At 41.4% G+C, this 21462-nt stretch overlaps 1 long non-coding RNA gene across 1 annotated transcript; it reads left to right on the forward strand.

Annotated features, from left to right (window-relative positions):
- Nucleotides 1-11409: 11409 nt before the first annotated feature.
- Nucleotides 11410-17158, forward strand: LOC124870995. The gene is made up of 3 exons (XR_007038921.1): nt 11410-11736; nt 16530-16672; nt 17130-17158. It is a non-coding gene; the product is annotated as an uncharacterized LOC124870995 (long non-coding RNA).
- Nucleotides 17159-21462: the final 4304 nt, after the last annotated feature.

Consider the following 21462-nt stretch of genomic DNA (forward strand, 5'->3'; position numbering starts at 1 on the left):
GCCTAGAGGTAGATCAATCTAAAAAGGTTTTATGCGTCTGTGACTTTTCTTGTAGGAGCTATGTCAATTTTGTCTTTTATGGCGAGAAGTCATATTTTGAGGCATGGCCATGCCCACACACTATCATGTATCAAAAAGCTTTGGATAACTTTTGATCCCCAATGCCTCAAAAGCTGCAGGAGGAGTTCGCTCAGATATGCAGGCTAGAAACACCCAAAAAACGGTCAAAATAGCAACTTCAATCCAAAAATCCTGTAGGGTTTGGAACAACGCTCCAAGAGACATTTTTGTAGGTCCTGACAAGTTACATATGTGTACCAAATTTCAGAATCCTCGGTCAAAGCATGGCTTGGGGCTCATTTTTGTAAAAGTTTGTAGGTGGCGCTGTGGACGAATTAGGCCACGCCCACCAAATATGTCATCAGATCTCTGTTGGACTGGACAAGGATCAATCACATTGAATTTGGTGCAGATCAGATGATCTATGTGGAAATTAGAGCCAAACGTATGGCCATGGCGTGATGTCTGAATTCGCCGCACCGCCATGGCGACGCCCTTTTATGAAAAGTCACTGTGCTTCAAACGAAGTTAGACCCACTAGTTATCTGTCTTCTGACACAGATTCAATTTGATTGGGTCAAGAGGGTCAGAGAGGCACGTTTCCAAGTGAAAAAAGTGACTTCCTGTTCTGAGGGGGCGTGGCTTTCATGATGTCAGCATATGACCCCATAGGATCGTCGGGAACCCGAAGGCCCTCCTTCATGCCAACTTTGGTGTGATTTGGATTATTTTCGGGAAAGTTATTGCGTTTCTTTAGTTTGTGCGCGAACGCCAAGTTCGTGTCCCGGTCACGCCCCCTAAACATGGCCGAAAACTCAGGATTTTGATAACTTTTAATCCTCCATGCCTTATCAGCATATTGCCCATATATGAAGCCGATAGCTCCAAATCCCTAGGAGGAGTTCGTTAAAGTTCGAGGTGAGTAAAAGTGAAAAACGGGCAAAAATCGGCCTTTGCCCCTAAATGGCCGACTTCCTGTGCGTTTTAGGGTATACCCCCATGATACTTTTTTTCTTGTTTTGAGGAGCTCTAGCAGTGTGCCAAATTTCAGATCTGTACGACTTACGGTTCGGGCTAACTCACGTTTTGGGGTGTGGCTAAGTGGTTTGGCCAAGCCCACTGACGACATTAAGGAAAAAACATTTTACGCGGGGAACAATTTTGGGTGAAGTTTGGTGACTTTTGGGGCACGGCAAAGTCCCCATATTGCCCCGCAAACACGCAACGGAAAAAACAAAGAATAAGAATTCCTACGATTACAATAGGCCCTTGAAGTTTTCCTGCTCGGGCCTAATTAAAGCTGCAAGCAGCGTTGAAGGCCCTCGCACCTCAGCGTAACTCGGCCTTTGCAGCGACCATGGGAGCCTGGCATCGCCTCCTACACGCCACACACGATTACACCGCTTCACTTCAACATGTCGCCAGTAGGTGGCACTATGAGCAACATGTCATATGATCTTCGATCATGCAGTTTCGGTCTGGCAAAAAGCATGCAAAATTTGGAGAAAATCGGATCTTGGAGATGGAAGCTGCACTCACTTGTTTGTTTATGGGCGGGGCTAAAACAACATCGTCCATTGACTGTGTCAACATGCCCATCATTAAGTCATGATCATGTATACTACATTTCAAGTGGATCCAATGATGTATAAGGGAGATACAGCCCTTGAAGTGTCCTAGGGGGTGCTATTGATCCAAATTTCAGTGTAATCCAATAGAGCTTTTTAGGGGCTGACAAAGATCAAGCATATTTATTTTGGAGTGATTCGGACCATCCATGTGTAATTTAGAGCCAAACGTATGGCCTTGGCGTGACATCAGAATTCGGCATCATATCCACACCCTCCAGCTAAAGCAGTCAGTACTGGCGACTGTCTAAGACCATCATGTTATCTGTTACTTGGGACATTTTCACATTGATTGGTGAAGAACATCAAACATTGACTCTCTAAAGGAAAATGTGACACTTCCTGTTCTCAGGGGGCGGGGCTTCGATTATGTAAGCATGTGATCAGTGAATATTGTTCAGGGCCAGAGACAGATCAATCTCAGAAGGTTTCAGGTCTCTGTGACTTTCCTTGTAGGAGCTATATTAACAGAAACCTGGCTGCAGCAAGAGGATTATGTTACTATAAATGAGTCAACTCCTACTAATTATTTAAATTTTCACCTTCCTCGAAATACTGGGCGAGGAGAAGGAGTAGCAACCATATTTCAGTCTGATTTATTGATTAGTCCCAGACCAATCAATAGCTACAACTCTTTTGAATATTTAATCCTTAGCTTTCCTCATCCACATTGCAAAGCACGAAAACCCCTTCTGTTTGTTGTTTTGTACCGTCCACCAGGCCCTTATTCTCAATTTTTAGATCAGTTTTCAGACCTTTTGTCTGATTTAGTGTTAAATACAGATAAAGTTATTATAGTGGGGGATTTTAACATTCATGTTGACACTGAAAGTGATAGCATTAAATGCTATATTTAGACTATCTTAGACTCAATTGGCTTGGCTCAAAACATTAACAAACCTACCCACCTTTGTCTTCATTCTCTGGACCTTGTGCTGACATATGGCATTGACTGTAAAGACATAACAATATTTTCTCATAACCCTGTCCTGTCTGACCATTTCTTAATAACCTTTGAGTTTAATTTAACCGAGTACTCCACACCTGAAAGAAAATTGCATTATAGTAGATCATTATCAGGCAATGCTGTAACAACCTTTAAATAATCTGTTCCACTTTTAATTTCCTCATCACTGAAAAGCAATAATTTTGTTTCTGCCCCTTCACAAATTGATTCTTTTGTTCATAGTGTTTCTTCATCATTGCGTGATGCATTACACAATGCAGCCCCGTTGAAAAAAAAGGTAATCATTCATAGGAGGCAGGCTCCTTGGTTTAATTTAGATCAGCGTACTTTAAAGCAAAATGTTAGAAAATTGGAGAGAAAATGCCGCTCTACACACCTAGAGGATTCCTACTTAAAGTGGAAAAATAGCCTACTGTTGTATAAAAAGACACTTCGCCAAGCCAGAACAGCTTATTTCTCATCATTAATAGAAGAGAACAAGAATAATCCTAGATTTCTCTTTAGTACAGTTGCTAAACTTACACAGAGTCATAGCTCTGTTGAGCCATCCATTCCCTTAGCTCTTAGCAGACATGACGTTATGGGATTCTTATTAAATAAAATTGATTCTATTAAAAATAATATCTTTGACATACTCCCGAAGATGATAACTTCGTCCTCAGCAAGTGAGACAACATTGGAAATAACTTCAGAACCTGATTTGTGTTTGGACTGTTTTGATCCTGGGGTGCTTCCTGAGTTATCAGAAATATTAGCTTCATCTAAACCTTCAACTCGTATGTTAGACCCAAGCCCAACCAAATTATTTAAGGAAGTCTTCCCTCTGATTACCAGCCCATTTTAGATATGATTAATATATATTTAGTAAATGGATATGTACCACAGGCTTTTAAGTTAGCTGTAATTAAACCTTTACTTAAGAAACCTTTGCTTGATTGAGATGACTTGAAAAATTACAGACCTATATCCAATCTTCCATTCTTATCAAAAATTCTTGAGAAAATAGTTGCTAATCAAATGTGTGAGCATTTACATGGCAATGACCTGTTTGAAAAGTTTCAGTCAGGCTTCAGAGCTCATCATAGCATTGAAACAGCTCTGCTGAAAGTCACTAATGATATTCTTATGGCCTCAGATAATGGACTTGTGTCTGTACTTGTCCTCTTAGATCTCAGTGCTGCATTTGATACAGTCAACCATAATATTCTCTTAAAAAGGCTGGAATATGCTTTAGGGATCAGGGGAACAGCGCTAGGTTGGTTTAAATCTTATCTGTCTGACAGATTCCAGTTTGTTCATTAAATGATAAATCATCTTTAAACTCCAGTGTTAATTGTGGAGTACCACAGGGTTCAGTACTTGGGCCAATTCTCTTTACTATATATATGCTTCCAATAGGTCAAATTATCAGGCAGCATAGGATAAATTTTCACTGTTACGCTGATGATACTCAGCTTTACTTATCCATAAATCTTGATGAACCCAACCAGTTAGATAGACTACAAGCATGTCTTGAAGATATAAAAACTTGGATGACTTTAAATGTTTTGCTTCTAAATTCAGACAAGACAGAAGTCGTCGTCTTTGGACCGGAGTCTTTAAAAAAGAAACTGCTTAGTCAATCACTTAACCTGGATGGGATTAAATTGACCTCCGGTAATAAAGTAAAAAACCTTGGTGTTACTTTTGACCAGGACATGTCATTTAAATCCCATATTAAACAGGTTTCTAGGATTCCCTTCTTTCATCTCCAGAACATTGCCAAAATTAGAAATATCCTATCCAGGAGTGACGCTGAAAAACTAATCCATGCATTTGTTACTTCAAGGCTGGACTATTGTAATTCTCTACTATCAGGATGTCCACAAAATGCAGTTTAAAAGCCTTCAGCTGATTCAAAATGCTGCAGCAAGAGTTCTGATGAAAATTAAAAAGAGAGATCATATTTCTCCTATTTTAGCTTCCCTTCATTGGCTCCCTGTTAAATCCAGATTAGAATTTAAAATTCTCCTCCTCACATATAAAGCCCTTAATGATCTAGCTCCATCATGCATCAGAGATCTGATTGTTCCATATGTTTCTAATAGGGCACTTCGTTCTCAGACTGCAGGTTTACTGGTGGTTCCTAGTCTCTAGAAGTAGAATGGGAGGCAGATCCTTTAGTTATCAGGCTCCTCTCCTGTGGAACCAGCTCCCAGTTTTAATCCGTGAGGCAGACACCCTGTCTACTTTAAGGCTAGGTTTAAAACTTTCCTTTTTGATAAAGCTTATAGTTAGAGTGGCTTAGTTTATCAGGGAGGGAGCCTTCTTCCCTCGTTGTTGGATGGAGTAAGGGGGAGTCAACTTTAGCCTAAACCGGCTCAGTTATGGTTGAGTTGCAAACACACCCTCCATTTCTGCTACTTGTATGACCCCTTCTCTTTTCCAATGGTTATAATCAGTCTGACAGAGAGAGGTAACCCAATCCTTGTGGCTTTTAGTATAACAATGACCATCAGAGGTACCCTTTGTGGGGTGCCTTGTGACGACATTGTTGTAAATAAGCGCCATTTAACTAAACAATCTGAACTGAAACTATCTGTGTAGTTATGCTGCTATAGGCTTAGGCTGTTGGAGGACGTAATGACCACTTTCACCCTCTTTGCTACATTCTCACACTACTCTCCAATTTTGCATTATTTGCTGTTATTTCAGCTTTTAACTTTGTTCTCTCTTTTCTCTTCCTAGAAGCTACACCTGGCCTTGCTCTGTGTCTACCTGTGACACCTTTCTGGAGAGGGGCATCTTCCGAGCTTTTGCTGGCAACAACTTAATGCTCACCATCTACCGATGATCTACATGGTCCTGTCTTTTAGTGTTTATCCCTTTCTCTCTCCTAGACATGGTGATTGACTGAGCTTTACTGTAACTAATTATATGTGCTCTTTTTGGACTCTAACCTTGAAAACTGGCTCAGAGTTTATCTGTTCTTTCTTTCTAGATGAAATGACTAAAGGAGCTACATCCATTAACATTTACTTTTCCTTCCCATAGACAGGACTCCTGGATCTGTGCATCTTTGTCCTCTTTGTGTCTCTGCTCTGTTCTTTCCGACATATTTTTTTCTTCAAGTCCTTGTGCTACCCCCTGATGCAGTTGTGCCGACACAGATCATATCAAAAATGACTACTTGTTGCAACACGTTGTTGAATAAAACTCTTTGGGATAATTCCCCTTGCACTTCAGTCTCTCTAACTCTTATGGCTGTCCATTAGTGAAGGAAATACTGGAGCCATGCTGTTAATATACCTAATATATGAAGCCATCCTGCTGTTTCGAATGCTGTAGCCATCAGCAAAAAATGTATCAAAGAACATGATTGTGACAAATGAGAAATTATGGTCTTTGTGGAGAGCTGTCTTTATCTATTAGAAACAGAACACCCCGGAGAGGTCAAATTACTTAAAGTGACAAAACCCATTTAAAAATATCTACAATTTATGATAATGGTCATTTGGGGGGTATATTATTTTAAACACAAATTCTGGCTTGCTGGACTGTAAAATAACAGACATTTTATACTTTTAGTATGTGGCTATGTAGTTTAGATGTTAAAATACAGTTGGGCCTGTGCTTAGTAAAATCTCACCTATTTACATGTAGATTTCTCTTTGTCTTAAATTAATACCTAAAAGCAAAAGCCAAAAGTAGGAATTAGGCCAAGAAAAGGCTGTGTGCGGTTAGTGCAGACTTCTCTAAATGGTGGTTTGGCAAGGCACAGGGTGGAGCATTTTCTACAGTAATGTCCCATCTAGCTCAATCTGGTCTTTAGAAATGTATGCTTTTGTGCTCCGTCAGCCGTCAAAAATAGACTTGATTCATATCTCTGACAGACAACTGAGCAGGGCTCTCCATCAGGCTGCAGTGCCACGGAGACTAGAATGACTTTCATTTGCATTGGAGAGCAAAATATATGGATGACAGAGTCTGTGTCAATTAATGGTAAGTACAGCATGCTGCCATAACACATTAATAATTCAAACAATCAAAGCAAACTGCTTAGTTTATAAAACAGGAGAAAAACCTAAGTTTCGTCTAGACATAATTAACTGGAACCCCAGAGAAAACATGCTGAGTCAATTTATCAATGAGTCATATCAAAACAAAGAGGAAGAGCATAGCTCCTTGGCAGAAATCTCGCTGTGCAAAGATGTTTAACAGTGTTTACTTTCAAATAATAATGTTCTAGTTTATTTTTATTGCAAAAATTTATCCAACTTAAATAGTTTTTTTCTGTTGATCTGTTGATAAAGAATGTGTTCATGTCGTAAAACCTCATCTTCCAAAAACAAAATTTAAACAGAATTTGGTGGAAAATCATGATGGAATTATTAAATAAAAAAAATAAAGGAGTCCTACTGGTTCTTTTTGGCCTGTGGGACTCCGGAAGCAGCTGATGGGTACTGGCAGTCCAAGCGGTATGTGGCTCGGGTGGTTGCTGAGGCAAAAACTTGGGCGTAGGAGGACTTCGGAGAGGCCATGGAAAACGACTTCTGTATGGCTTCGAGGCGATTCTAGACCACCATCCGGTGCCTCAGGGGGGAAGAAGAGGTACACCACCAACACTGTTTACAGAGGGGAGGGTGTGCTGTTGACCTCAACTCGGGACGTCGTGGGTCGGTGGGCAGAGTACTTCAAAGAACTCCTCAATCTCACTGGCATGTCTTCCACCGAGTAAGTGGAGCCCGGGGACCTTGGGGTGGGCTCTCCAATCTCTGGTGCTGAGGTCACTGAGGTGATTAAAAAGCTCCTCTGTGTTAAGGACCCGAGGGTGGATGAGGTTCGCCCAGAGTTCCTGAAGACTCTGGATGTTGTAGGGTTGTGTTGGTTAATGCGACCCTGCAGCATTGCGTGGACATCGGAGGCAGTTCCACTGGATTGGCAGACCAGGGTGGTGGTCCCCCTATTCAAAAAGGGGGACCGTAGAGTGTCTTTCAACTATAGGGGAATCGCACTCTTAAGCCTCCCTTGTAAGGCCTATTCAGGGGTTCTGGAGAGGAGGGTCTGTCGGATAGTCGAACCTCGGCTTCAGGAAGAGCAGTGTGGTTTTTGTCCTGGCCATGGAACATTGGACCAGGTCTACACCCTCAGCAGGGTCCTGGAGGGTGCATGGGAGTTCAGCCAACCAGTCTACATGTGCTCTGTGGTCTTGGAGAAGGCGTTCGACTGTGTCCCTCCAGGAATTCTGTGGGGGTACTCCGGGAGTATGGAGTACCAGGCCCTTTGATACGGGCTGTTAGGTCCCTGTATGACCAGTGTCAGAGCTTGGTCTGCATTGCCGGCAGTAAGTCGGACGTGTTTCCGGTGAGGGTTGGACTTCGCCAAGGTTACCCTTTGTCACCGATTCTGTTCATAACTTTTATGGACAGAATTTTTCGGCGCGGCCAAGGTGTTGAGGGGATCCATTTTGGTGGCTCTGCTTTTTGCAGATGACGTGGTCCTATTGGCTTCATCAGCTCATGATCTACAGCTCTCACTGGAGCAGTTCAAAGCCGAGTGTGAGTCGGTCGGGATGAGAATCAGTGCCTCCGGGTCCGAGGCCATGGTCTTGAGCCGGAAAAGGGTAGAGTGCCTTCTTCGGGTCAGGGGGGAAGGTCTTGCCTCAAGTGGAGGAGTTCAAGTATCTTGGAGTCTTGTTCATAAATGAGGGAAAAATGGAGCGGGTGATCAATAGACAGCGCTGTAGCGGTCTGTCGTGGGGAAAAGAGAACTGAGTCAAAAAGCGAAACTCTCGATTTACCGGTATGTCTACGTTCCTATCCTCATCTATGGTCATGAGCTTTGTGTCGTGAGCGAAAGAACGAGATCACGGATACAAGCGACCAAAATGAGTTTCCTCTGCAGGGTGTCTGGGCTCTTCCTTAGAGATAGTGTGAGAAGCTCGGTCATCCGGGAGGGACTCATAGTAGAGCCGCTGCTTCTCCACGTCAAGAGGAGCCAGTTGAGGTGGCTCAGGCATCTGATTAAGATGCCTCCTTGACGCCTACCTGGTGAGGTGTTCCGTGCACGTCCCACGGGGATGGGAGGAAGACTCAAGACATGCTGGAGGGACTATGTTTCTCGGCTGGCCTGGAATCGCCTTGGGATTCCCCCGGACGAGCTGGCCCAAGTGGCTGGGGAGAGGGAAGTCTCGGTCTCTCTGCTTAGGCCACTGCCCCCGTGACCCAACCTCGGATAAGCGGAAGACAATGGATGGATGAATAATTAAATATGAAAATATGTTGCTGTGTATTAAATATAGTTAATATCTGTGACTTAAGTTCTTTTGATTTTCCCTCCAAAAAAAAACTTTTTCGGAGGCAGACAAAATAATTAAGACAGTCAAGTTTAGGTTCAGATATTAAATAATCAAACTTTACAGTCAACAATTAAAGCTGCATTTGTTTTGCTGGTAAGTTGAAGGTAACCTTAATACAAGGGATTTGCTCAGCATTGTTTTGACTTTTGACCTGATCTAGAAATCAGATTTGAAAAATGTACCTATAGCTTGAGAGGCCAAGATCTAGAATAGCATTAATACCTAATAAAATGTGTTGCTCGTTTTTATTTTCTTCAAACTTCAAAAAAAAAAAAATTGAATACAGTATTCCATGCATTTGGTATACTATAGTTTTTTGTCTATACATTGTTTTTTCTTAATTATTCTGTAGCATGATGTACAGCACCACCCCACAAGTATCAGCACACCTGGCAAAGATGTGGTAAAATCTCTCAAATACATTTCATTTGGTAGCAGAATCTTGCACTAACCTGTAATTTGAGTACATTTATTCATGCTGTTGATACCCCACAACAGGGCATTGTTTTCACAAAAGTCATTGCTGCCACAATTACTGGCACACCTAACAGTTTTTTAACTGCTCAAAATACTGTCAGTGTGACAAAAAGGAAAGGCAAGAATAAAATGTGATTTTAATAAGGCAGATGTGTGTTGATAAATATAAGTAAGGAAATGCTGCAAGAAAATAGTTATTCCTCTAAAGTTGCCCACATCTACTATCAGAGCAAAGCTAAAAAAAAAAAAAATGCTTAAAACAGATGGAACTGTGACAAACAAGGCTGTAGGAGAACCCAAGTTTGTCCTCCGACCATGAGGAGGATGGTATGGAGGATTAAAAAAGAAATCCCCAAAGCTCACCATTGGAGAGCAAAGAGGGACATCTTAGTGTCACAAAGTCTCCATAACACAATGCATTTTAAGGCTTTTATGCATATCTTTATCAGGGGTGCCAACAACAAAAGTAGGCACTGTATGGCGTACTGACAGAAAACATTAACAACATTGTTAAGAAACAAAGCTTTGTTCAAACTTTCTGACAGCTGTCACTGCAGTCTTCAACTCATTGGCCTTGGCTGTTTGTCCTTTTTTTTTCTTTCACCAGCCTAAAGTGCAGTTTACATGTTTTTTTTTTTCTGTTCCTCCCATGATTCCAAACTTGCCTCTAGTGCTGGCCACGCATAATGTATTTACAACAGCACTGTTGATGCCTCCAGTGAAGTTTCACTGTGGAATGGGATGAGGACCCTGTGAGACCATCTGCATCTTACCAGATCTGCTGGATGCAGTGGAGCACCACCAGCTCCAGGCTTTGGTTTTGGCTTGAGTGGATATTAAACAGTTTCTGTTAGCTGAGTTTGGAAACACTTCATGGCTCCTCTCGAGACACGGTTCCATCGGCTTCAGCTTCCTGTCCATAGTTTTATTGTGATATACATTTTAAACATTAATAAACATTTTTTTAAAGTATTTTACCTTCAAAACCTAATTAGCAATCAGCAAACAGTGCCGATTATTTTCCATACACTCTTGAGAAATGTAACAGAACTGATCATTCTTTAATTAGAAAAGCTTGTGCTCCTCAACCTCATTTCAGTTTTATCCAACTTGTCAGATCAATTTCAGTACATTTCATGCAGTGAAACCGCAGGAATCATTGGGCTTCTCTAGGTGCAGGGGTGAAAGTGAGTCGGTACAGTCCGGTACTGCGTACCACTAAAAGATTCTGCGCCGGTTCGCAGAAGAGGGAAGAACGGCTGATGAAGCCGTCATCCAGAACCATTTACGGCTGCAAAAATTCACAAGCACACAAAGAAGATCAGATCTGCTACCAATAAGCAGTCTAAAACGCGATTTAATCAGTTTATAAATATAGCTTTTTTCCCCTCATTCCAAATTGTTTCTGAACTGTTCTGCTATGCTGGAGCCTCAATGCTCTTGCTTTGCTTCTCTCCCCTCGGAGCTTGAAGCTTTTGTGAATGGCCAGCCTTTAAAACGTGCACCGCAACATTTAATGTCTGTCTGCTCACTGCTATATACCCCAGTTAAAAGCAAAGGGAGAGTAGCTATTTGTGTTTCATGTTATTTTGCTGAATTACAACAAGTCAAGTTTATTTAAGGCACTCAAAGCGCTGTACATGAGGAAAAACATTCCAATGATACAGACACAGAAAAACAAATCAAATGACACTAATAATCCTTGGGAGTAATAATAATTAACAATCCTTCCGGGTTTATCATTGGATTTATTATCTTCCAAATTAAACTTGCATTAATCTTAATTTCCTGCTCTTCATCTGTTCTTTCTCATGACATCCGGACTGGGAGAGGTTGAGGCCACAAGAATATCAGTGATAGCATTATTTGACCTCAACAAGGGTGAAAGAAGAAGAGAGAGAGATAGCTGCAGGTGGAGGGAGTGAACAGCCGTGGTGGAAGGAAAACCTGGGGGAATTGTTGACCATGGCTTGGAGAGGAGGGAGTGTGTGGACCAAACACTTCCAACAACCTGATGCAGTGGGAGCTGCGTGGGTGATAAACACAGCGGCGAACAATCCTGTTGTAGGCCGCTAGCTCAGTGGCTAACTGCTACCGGGAGTCGACGGGAGGTCGGCGGCCAGCCAGCACAAAGAGCGAGGGCCGCGGTGTGGATTATCCGACCTCGGGGAAGACGTGGGAAGGAACCGGAGAGGCTACGGCAAGGACGGCTTCCTTTGGGGACATTGTCAGGAGATTGGGGACATGGTCATCGGGGACGTTCACGGGTAAGAGAAGAACGGACGTGCATCACACTCAGGCCTGCAACGAACAGAATGGGATCTTTAGTAGGTGCCGGCTTTAAGTTTCCTTTTGTTTATAGTGGCTAAGGATATGCTTTTATTTCAGCTTAGACTGAAAAGGAATGGTTGAAGGGTAAGTTTGTTGTTGTTTTTTCTAATTACTCATTAAACTGTTTGTTCATGGTTGAAGCAGGTGTATACTCTGTTTGGATACACTTCGTGGTGTAAGGGATAAATATCCAGAATTTTGAAAGTAGCGATACCTATATATATATATATATATATATATATATATATATATATATACTACTCAAAAAAATAAAGGGAACACTCACATAACATCTTAGATCTGAATAAATGAAATATTCTCATTGAATACTTTGTTCTGTATAAAGTTGAATGTGCTGACAACAAAATCACACAAAAATCATAAATGGAAATCAAATTTATTAACCAATGGAGGCCTGGATTTGGAGTCACACACAAAATTAAAGTGGAAAAACACACTACAGGCTGATCCAACTTTGATGTAATGTTCTTAAAACAAGTCAAAATGAGGCTCAGTATTGTGTGTGGCCTCCACGTGCTTGTATGACCTCCCTACAACACCTGGGCATGCTCCTGATGAGACGGCAGATGGTCTCCTGAGGGATCTCCTCCCAGACTTGGACTAAAGCATCCGCCAACTCCTGGACAGTCTGTGGTGCAACGTGACGTTGGTGGATGGAGCGGGACATGATGTCCCAGATGTGCTCAATCGGATTCAGGTCTGGGAAACGGGCGGGCCAGTCCATAGCTTCAGTGTCTTCATCTTGCAGGAACTGCTGACACACTCCAGTCACATGAGGTCTAGCATTGTCCTGCATTAGGAGGAACCCAGGGCCTCATCTCGGCCTCATCTCGGTACATAATGGCAGTCAGGCTACCGCTGGCGAGCACATGAAATGCCATCCCACACCATTACTGACCCACTGCCAAACCGGTCATGCTGAAGGATGTTGCAGGCAGCAGGTCGTTCTCCTCGGTGTCTCCAGACTCTGTTACGTCTGTCACATGTGCTCAGTGTGAACCTGCCTTCATCTGTGAAGAGCACAGGGCGCCGGTGGTGAATTTGCCAATCCTGGTGTTCTCTGGCAAATGCCAATCGTCCTGCATGGTTTTGGGCTGTGAGCACAACCCCCATTTGTGGACGTCAAGCCCTCATACCATCCTCATGGAGTCGGTTTCTAACCATTTGTGCAGACACATGCACATTTGTGGCCTGCTGGAGGTCATTTTGCAGGGCTCTGGCAGCACTCCTTCTGTTCCTCCTTGCACAAAGGCGGAGGTAGCGGTCCTGCTGCTGGGTTGTTGCCCTCCTACGGCCTCCTCCACATCTCCTGGTGTACTTGCTGAAAGAGAGAGAGATCTCGAGGGGTCCTCAGATGAGAGTAACAACACACACGAACATTCTATCTATCTATCTATCTATCTATCTATCTATCTATCTATCTATCTATCTATCTATCTATCTATCTATCTATCTATCTATCTATCTATCTATCTATCTATCTATCTATCTATCTATCTATCTATCTATCAGCTTCTTGTCCATCTCTGATTCACCCCACAAGTGCAGAATCATCGGAATATTTCTGCAGATGACAGGAGTCTGTCTTGTACTGGAAGTCTGAGGTGTACAGAGTGAAAAGGAATGTTGAGATTACAGTCCCCTGTGGTGCTCCTGTGCTGCTGACTACCTGGTTAGACACACAACCCTTCAGTCTTACAAGCTGTGGTCTGTTTTTCAGGTAGTCTTTGATCCAGGAGATTGTTGAGTTTTCTGGAGTTTCTGACAAAGCAGATTGGGTTGAACTGTGGTAAATGCACTGGAGAAATCAAATAACATGATCCTTACAGTGATGCTGGCTTTGTCCAGATGACAGTGGGTTTGTTGAAGCAGGTTTATGTTGCACTTTTGAACTCCAACTCCACAGCGATAAGCAAACTGAAGGGGGACCAGATATTAAGTTTATTGTTTGCCTACTTAGGTGGGCCAACAGGAGTCTTTGTAGGACCTTTGTGATGTGGGATGTCAGGGCAACAGGTTTTTGTGGACTGATTGTACCGGAACAAGACAGGAGGTCTTCCACAACACTGGAACCTTTTTCTGGGCCAGGCTAAGATTGAAGAGGTGCTGCAGAATCCCACAGAGCTGCTCTGCACTGGACTCTAGGGAAGATAAAACATTTGAGGTGTGACAGGGAAGCTGTGGGTCAAAGGATGGTGGGATGTCTGTTTGGCTGTGAGCAGGAGAGAAGGATGCTGAGCTTGTTTCTGAACTGAACCTATTGAAGAATGTGTTTAGTTCATTGGTTCTGTCTGGCCATCCATCGTTCCGATCGTCCTTCTGCTTGAAGCCTGTGATCTTCATCCCTGACCAGACATCTCTGATATTGTTTTGCTGGAGCTTGCTCTCCAGCTTCTTCTTGTACACCTCCTTGCTGTCTCTTATCTTGACTTTAATTTGCTTCTGTTTACTCCTTAATAATTCACTGTCTTCCTCTTTGAAGGCTTTTTTTTTTGTTAAGAAGGTCCTTCAGATCAATGGTTTTCCAGGACTTGTTTTTGAGGAAGCATCTCACCGTTCTGGTGGGGATGTTGTTATCCACACAGATGTTTATGTAGTCGGTTACACACTCAGTCATGGCATTAATGTCTTCTCCATGTGGCTGGCACAATGCGTTCTAGTCTATAGCCTCAAAGCAACCTCGCAGGGCTTCTTCAGCTTCCTGTGACCATCTTCCCACAGTTCTCTTTATTACAAGTTGCCTCTGAACAAGGGGCTTATATTTGAAGCAGAGAAAAACAAGAGAGTGGTCCTAGTGGAGTGCTTGCCCCAGCTTTATATTCCTGTATTGTAATGTGATGCCGCCTCAATATTTCCACATAATAATCTTTCTTCATGAAATCATTTATTTTTTGATGTGCACCAGTCCCTCCTGCAGCAAAACCCCTGTACAACCCCTGTACAACCCTCCAAACAGTTGTTTTTTAGTGCTTTTTGAAAAATCTTTTTAACCATCTCAGTTCTCATTCTAAGAAATGTCTGGAAACGTTTAGCAGAAGATCTTAGTTTTACAGATTTGTTGCCTACATAATACTAATAATGTGGATAAGGCCTCTTTATCTATCAATGATAAATATGTAAGTCATCCCTTCAATATGAGTTACCATAAAACGTATCAGTCCTTATTTTGATCCTTCTTTGTCTTGTTCATAATAATACATCTAAAATAAATATTATTGGCATGCAGCTAAAAATCATTGCTTAAATTTTCTATCATTTTCATAGTTTACTATACATTTCCAAAAGCATTTTGTATAATAAAACAAATTGGGTAAGTGATTGAAGCCATTAATTGAATAATAAATTAAATCTTCAGGGTCAGCCACCACTATGCCACGTGCTAAGGTCACTCATCTCATGAAAGACTGAGTTTCCAGCCATTTCAACTCAATTTATACCACATAGGTTTTCACAAATCTGTTCTTGCATATGATGACATTTATGATATGGCCTGAGGGGAGACTGAATAAGTAATAAGTAAAGTCCTTCAGAGAGTTCTGTGTTAAACCTCAAATGAGAGGAAATGACCATACTCCTGCAATAATTTTTATTGTGAATATGGGGCTTGGTATGAAATTGTTGGGTGGATCAATAATGCCTCCTAGGATCTCTTTCATTAATGATACCTTACCTAAGCTAAAAGGATGCTTCAACCCACAGCACTTGCATCAAATGAGAAGGAGGTACAAAAGACACAAGCTGGCCTTTTTCCAAAGTCACTTGAATTATTTTGTGTTTATCGCTTCAAGAAAAGAAAGGCAATGATCTGGAAACACTAGGCTGTTTTCAACTGCAATGCACTCTCTACATCTGTTACCCAAGGCCATTACAATAATTAATGGAATAGGATGAAATATTCATATTACCCATCAAAGTAACCATAAATAGTGTGCAATGTGTGTGTGTGTATATATATATATATATATATATATATATATATTATTTGTTCTTTTTACAAATAAAAATCTGAAAGCTGTGACTTTCATTTGTATTTTGAACTCTACTCTGATACCCCTAAATGAAATGCAGTGCAACTATTTGCTTTCAGACATGGTAAATAAGAATGAAACCAATCGAAGAAATTATTATCAGTATTGTACCTTTTGAAGGAACTTATCACAACTCAACTGCTACAAAGACAATTAATGAACATTTAAACCTTTTTCATCTATTATATTGATGCAATAAAATCTTAAAGCTCTTATCTGTGACTTCTTAAGTGACTTTCACCATTTGAGGGTCAGTACCTGCCAAAACCTCATAGGTCTAGTTGTAAATAGTAACCTTGTCTATTCACTAAATAAATAAATGAAAAGGGTTTAGAAAAACTAATAAAAAAAAAGTTTTATGAATTTAAACTATAAAAAGACATACAAGGCCTAAATGGCCTATTCAAATAAATAAAATAATAGCCACTAAAAATTAAAGTACCTGAAATTCTCTCTGTCATAACTATGTTGAAATACTGACCCACACTTCTTTTCAGATGATTTACTGCACACTGAGGGTTTGTGAATATGTACTCTGGGGCTGGGCAGGTCCTACTAATGCATCTCAGTGGCATTCATTTTGAGTCAAGGCCACTCCAAAAACAGATAATAAAAAAAGACTATTTCCTTCCATTCTTATCATTAAAACTCATCTCTTTTTTATCTCTGTTTTTTCCAAGGCTTTTTGCACCTTTACCTAATAAAATAGTTAACAAGTGAGAACAGAAAAGAAAGACAAGCGGCAAATGGCGACATGACTGGCTCCAACCTTTACCAGCTGAGTGGACAACTTCAAGTGCATGTGGGGTCCACTCTCTGCCAGGTGAGCTTCGAATGCAGGAAACAGGACTTGTACTAAAGATCCTGCCTTAATCTAACTCAACTGAGCTTTAACACAAAGACTGGTGACCCATGGTGATTTTCTGTTAAACGGCAAAACTAATGCTTCCTCAGGTTTTGCACCTAATGCAACCAAACCATCGCACATAATAGCACCTAGATATTTTAGTGTAGGTGTTATGGTTGTTATGGGTCATTATGTATTTAAATTGGAGCATATTTCATGTGACATCTTTCTATAATAGTCTTTTGTCCTCTCCGCCTCTCACTAAGTAAAACATTCTCTCCCTCAGTTTGACCTACTTTAAGCTGGCTTTAATGTTGTTTCAGATCAGCAGTTAACCATCACCAATGTCCTTTATGTTTATTCATGTGCACTGACCCTTATTGACTTGAAAAAAGAATTGCTTTTTTTTTTTTTACCGTATCCTGTCCGGCAGAGAAGCACTCACAACTGTTGTCTGAGTGCCAGGAAAAAAGCCCAACAGATTTACTTTCACAAGTGGAGCATTATAGCTAATGCTTTAAAGCTCTGCTTGATATTCATCAAAAGAAACTTTATTAGAAACTGCTTTGGGATTATTTCAATTGTTACGGACACGGAGACAGAAATGGAAAGAAAAAAAAAGAAGCACGAAAGAGAGAAAGAGTGGGAAAAAGGAAAAGGGGAGAGAAGGACAATAGAATGGAGGAAAAAAAGAAGGATGAAGAGAATACAAGATAACACCCTGCTTGCTTCTACACCTGCAGAAACGTTCATTTTACCAGCATTTTTACCGAAAGGTGCACTATACTTATGAATGCAAGATGTATTTAGTGGTAAATGCGGCTAAATATAGAACATTTGTGGGTCTGAGTGTGAGCGCACATGTGCATACAAGGTTTCTCCATAAAAACATGCAATAGTGAGTGTGAGGAGCCACAGACCCGCCCCCCTGGACCCTGGACAGATACTGAGGAGAAACAAGCCACAGACATCCAAAGGCCCCTCAGAGCACAGGAACCCCAGGAGAACCACCGCCGGGATTACTGTAACCCCCCCATAGAGGAGCAGGGGAGAATCCCAGGGGAACCACCCAGCAGCCACAGTGCAGAAGCCCCAGGGAGCTTCAGTGACGAGCCCACAGGCCCCGCCGGCAGCCATCTATGCCCGAGCAGATCCAGCCATGGACCCAGAGACCCAAGACCCCGCATGTACAAAAGACATGGTCCAAACAAGCCCGCCAACTAGAGCGGTCACAGAATAGAATAGTCCTGACACCCAATGAGTTCCGATTCCAACCCCATGAACCCTCCACCCCCAATAAACCCGACATGAATCTCCCCACTGGGCCACCCCCAACAATGACACAGATATCGAACACATGCCCCCGAACCCAAACGCCATGAATCACCCCCCCCCACAGCACATGGGCACACTCCCACAGGAGAGCTTCAGCCCCAAAAGGCTGACGAAGCAACACCCACACAGCACAAGCACCACACACAGCCCTGCTGCAAGCATCTGCACCACAGCCACCACACAGTGTGCTGCGACAGCAAGGCAAGGGCCCCACACAATGTTGTCCTAGCCCCCGCCCACAGGCACAACAGGGCAGACACCGTCGAGCACCGAGCTCACAACGAAGCCCCCGAACCCACACCAAGACGGGACAAACTCACCCGGCAAGAGGTCCCCAGCCAGCAGCAATCGCTCGAGGCCGGCGTACCCCACCCCGCCGCCGCAACCACCCAGACACACCACATCACTGCCTCTGAAACAATAGCCCAGGAAGAAACATTATCCAGCTCAACTCTACCATCGCCGCTCAGCCAATCCAGATGCTGGTGACCCCACATCCAAGAAAAAAGAAAAAAAGACTTGCTGTACTTTGTATGTTTTGCATCCATATTTTATGGTCTGTTGACAGATTTGCAGTAAAACCCATTTTATTATTTGAAAATCTTATGTTTAGATCAACGTCTCTCATATACAGGATATATGTGAGAGTATAAGATGTTTATATGAAATAATACGAGTTACGCATAGGATCCAAAATTTACCAATTACGTGTGTAGAACTACAGATTACCACTGGAATTCACATTTAGTGTGGCCAATTTAGTTTTTGTGTTTCTGCCAGATACCAAAACACTTAAGCAATGAAGTGAGATCAAATGCATTTTCACAACCTGCTGTTGTTTTGAAATTGTCTGTGCTTGAAAGCAAGCAGAAACATTAATTCCCATCAAAATGTGTTAAATGCATTGTATCCTCTAAAGTTTTATAGGCACACAGGTAACTAGGAATGTGGAGGAAATGGTTTTGTTGCCTTTCATCAATGATAAAAAGGTGAAATGTGAAGGTTGTAAACTTCACTATTGTTGTTCTCCAAATGTACAGATGGTTATTATGGACAAACACTTCAGTTTTACTTTTATCAGACCACAGGGCATGTCTCTAGTACTTATAGCTTAATCTGGATTTTTATGTTGCTTTTGGAGTTATGGTTTCTTCCCAGCTGAGTGGCCTCTCAGCCCATTTTGGTAGGGGACATTGATCATAACATTCTCTTACCAGCTTTAGGTAGCGTCTTCATAAGGTCCTTTACCTTTATTCTGCCATTAATTCAAACATTTAGCAGTAAAATGTGTTATTTTTAAAAACACTGAACTTGTCTACTTCCTGAAAAAATATGACTGGACATTTACATACTGTTTATGTTTGAATTTACCTTTTTGAACAGACAAACGTGGCACCTTTAGTTATCTGGAAGTTTTAACCAAGTATAAAACAGATCTGTAGAGGTCTACAATTCTCTTACTAATATGTTGGCTGTTTACATTATGTCAAACAAGGAAGCAGTGTGTTTGAGGTTTTGCCTCAAAATACATCAACAATTGTGCAAAAATTCTCTTTGTCATTATTCTAGCATTCAGCAAACAGAAATATTGTTTTGTATTCCCTACCGTCCTAACACAGGAAAAGTTTAGTTTGATTTAAAAGTGAGAAAAGGTTGTTTTTTTTACATGGTTAAGATGAACACAGCAGAAAACAGAAGATGGACACAGCAAACATGCTCTGGTCAGATGACATGAACTTCATGACCTCAATGTTTTTTGTGTGTGTATTAAGTGTATGGTAATTGTAAGTACACAAGCTAGGCTACAACATATTGTGCAGGAACTGTTAATATGCTTGTCACTAATGTCCCTGCTATTTTCTTCACTCCTACAGTTGTAACTCCGACAGCAGTTTTGCATGCATGGGTGGAGAGCTGTGCCTACTTGCTCTGTGTAAGTCTTAAATGGTGGTGAGTCATCATCCCCTGGACAACTGTGTCATTAGCTAAGCAGCCTAAAGCCAGTGCCTCATAGGTGACTGTTCCTTCCTTTCACTGCAAAAATGTGCTAGGAGGGAAAACAAATTCATGCACAACCTTTTTCAGCTTTCAGTACTGTTGGGACCCCAGCCATGGATTTCAGCATTTAAAGGCCAGTTTGATCTTTCCTGGAATTTTCAAAATAAATCATAGTAATCTACTCCTAACTCAGCCTAGGAACAGAAGGACAGCGGACTCCCTGTGACTTCACTTTTTGAATAAAAACCGCATGTTCCAACATACACAACTCTTCCACACAGGTCCTCAGCGGAGCTGGAAGGAGGGACAGCCAATGTCTCCTTGCCAGCAAGCAGACATAACTCTTCAATTTGGATCCAGAGTGACTACAATCACATGCAACAAAGTAAAGATTTGCTGTTCAAGTATCCGGCATTCATTCATATAATGGGTATAATGACACAAGCTTGACTTGGCTTTTCTTCTGAGGCCTCCAGAAGCAGCCCTAATCGAAGCGGATTTCCCCACGGCCTGGAAAAGAAGCTACCCTGCCACACCACAGCCACACAAGGAGCCAAACATGCATAGAACGTGCATTAGCCTAACGGCTAAGAACACGTGCTCGCCCACTTTGAGTCAGCTGAAGATCATTTACCCAGAAAAGTTATTGGTCGTCATTCAAAATATTTCCTTACATTTTATTTTAACATTTCCTTAATAATATTTCCTTAAATATTATTTGTACTAGGCGAAGCCCACTAATTAAACACCATTAAGACCCATTTATCCAAAAGGTTTGGTTTTTATTCAAAATAATATTTTGTTAAATATCATTTTAATATTTCCTTAAAAATATTTTGTTAAATATTATTTTAATAAATAAAGGCAGCTAATTAAACACCAGAATGTTGGTTTTATTCAGCAAATCATTCTTTAAAAGGGCATTTTATTAAAATAATGTTTTATCTGATCTTGCATTGTGAATGGTTGTTTGAATGTATAACAATTATTGCCTAAGTTAGTTCCAAGACTAACTTAACTTTATTCCCAGAACCTTCAAAGTAATCCTTGGTTCTCAAACATAAATATCATTGCATGGTAATATTGCATCACTCTTTCGGTCATGGTTTTCAGCCATCTTTGATTCACTTGTTTATATTGTGCATAGCCCTTAGTCTTCCTTATTCTTTCATTTTGTTTGGTAGTTTAATTGGGTTGTGTTAGCATAGTAAATAGTTCGTTGATTGAAGTATGTTTGACTTTGATTTGACTTATTTTTGTTAATAAATTCTTGTATTTTAAGAAATTGTGTGAATTCATTGTGTGTGTGTACAGTTTTGCTGTTCAATAATGCCAAAGCTTGCCATAGGTTGTGTAATGTTTTTGAAAAGCAGCACACAAAAACAGGCTGTACAAAGTAGAAGTTGTAGTCAAATAATCATTAAAGGAAACAT

Source organism: Girardinichthys multiradiatus, chromosome 7, assembly GCF_021462225.1.
Source record: "Girardinichthys multiradiatus isolate DD_20200921_A chromosome 7, DD_fGirMul_XY1, whole genome shotgun sequence".
NCBI classification, from domain to species: Eukaryota; Metazoa; Chordata; class Actinopteri; order Cyprinodontiformes; family Goodeidae; genus Girardinichthys; species Girardinichthys multiradiatus.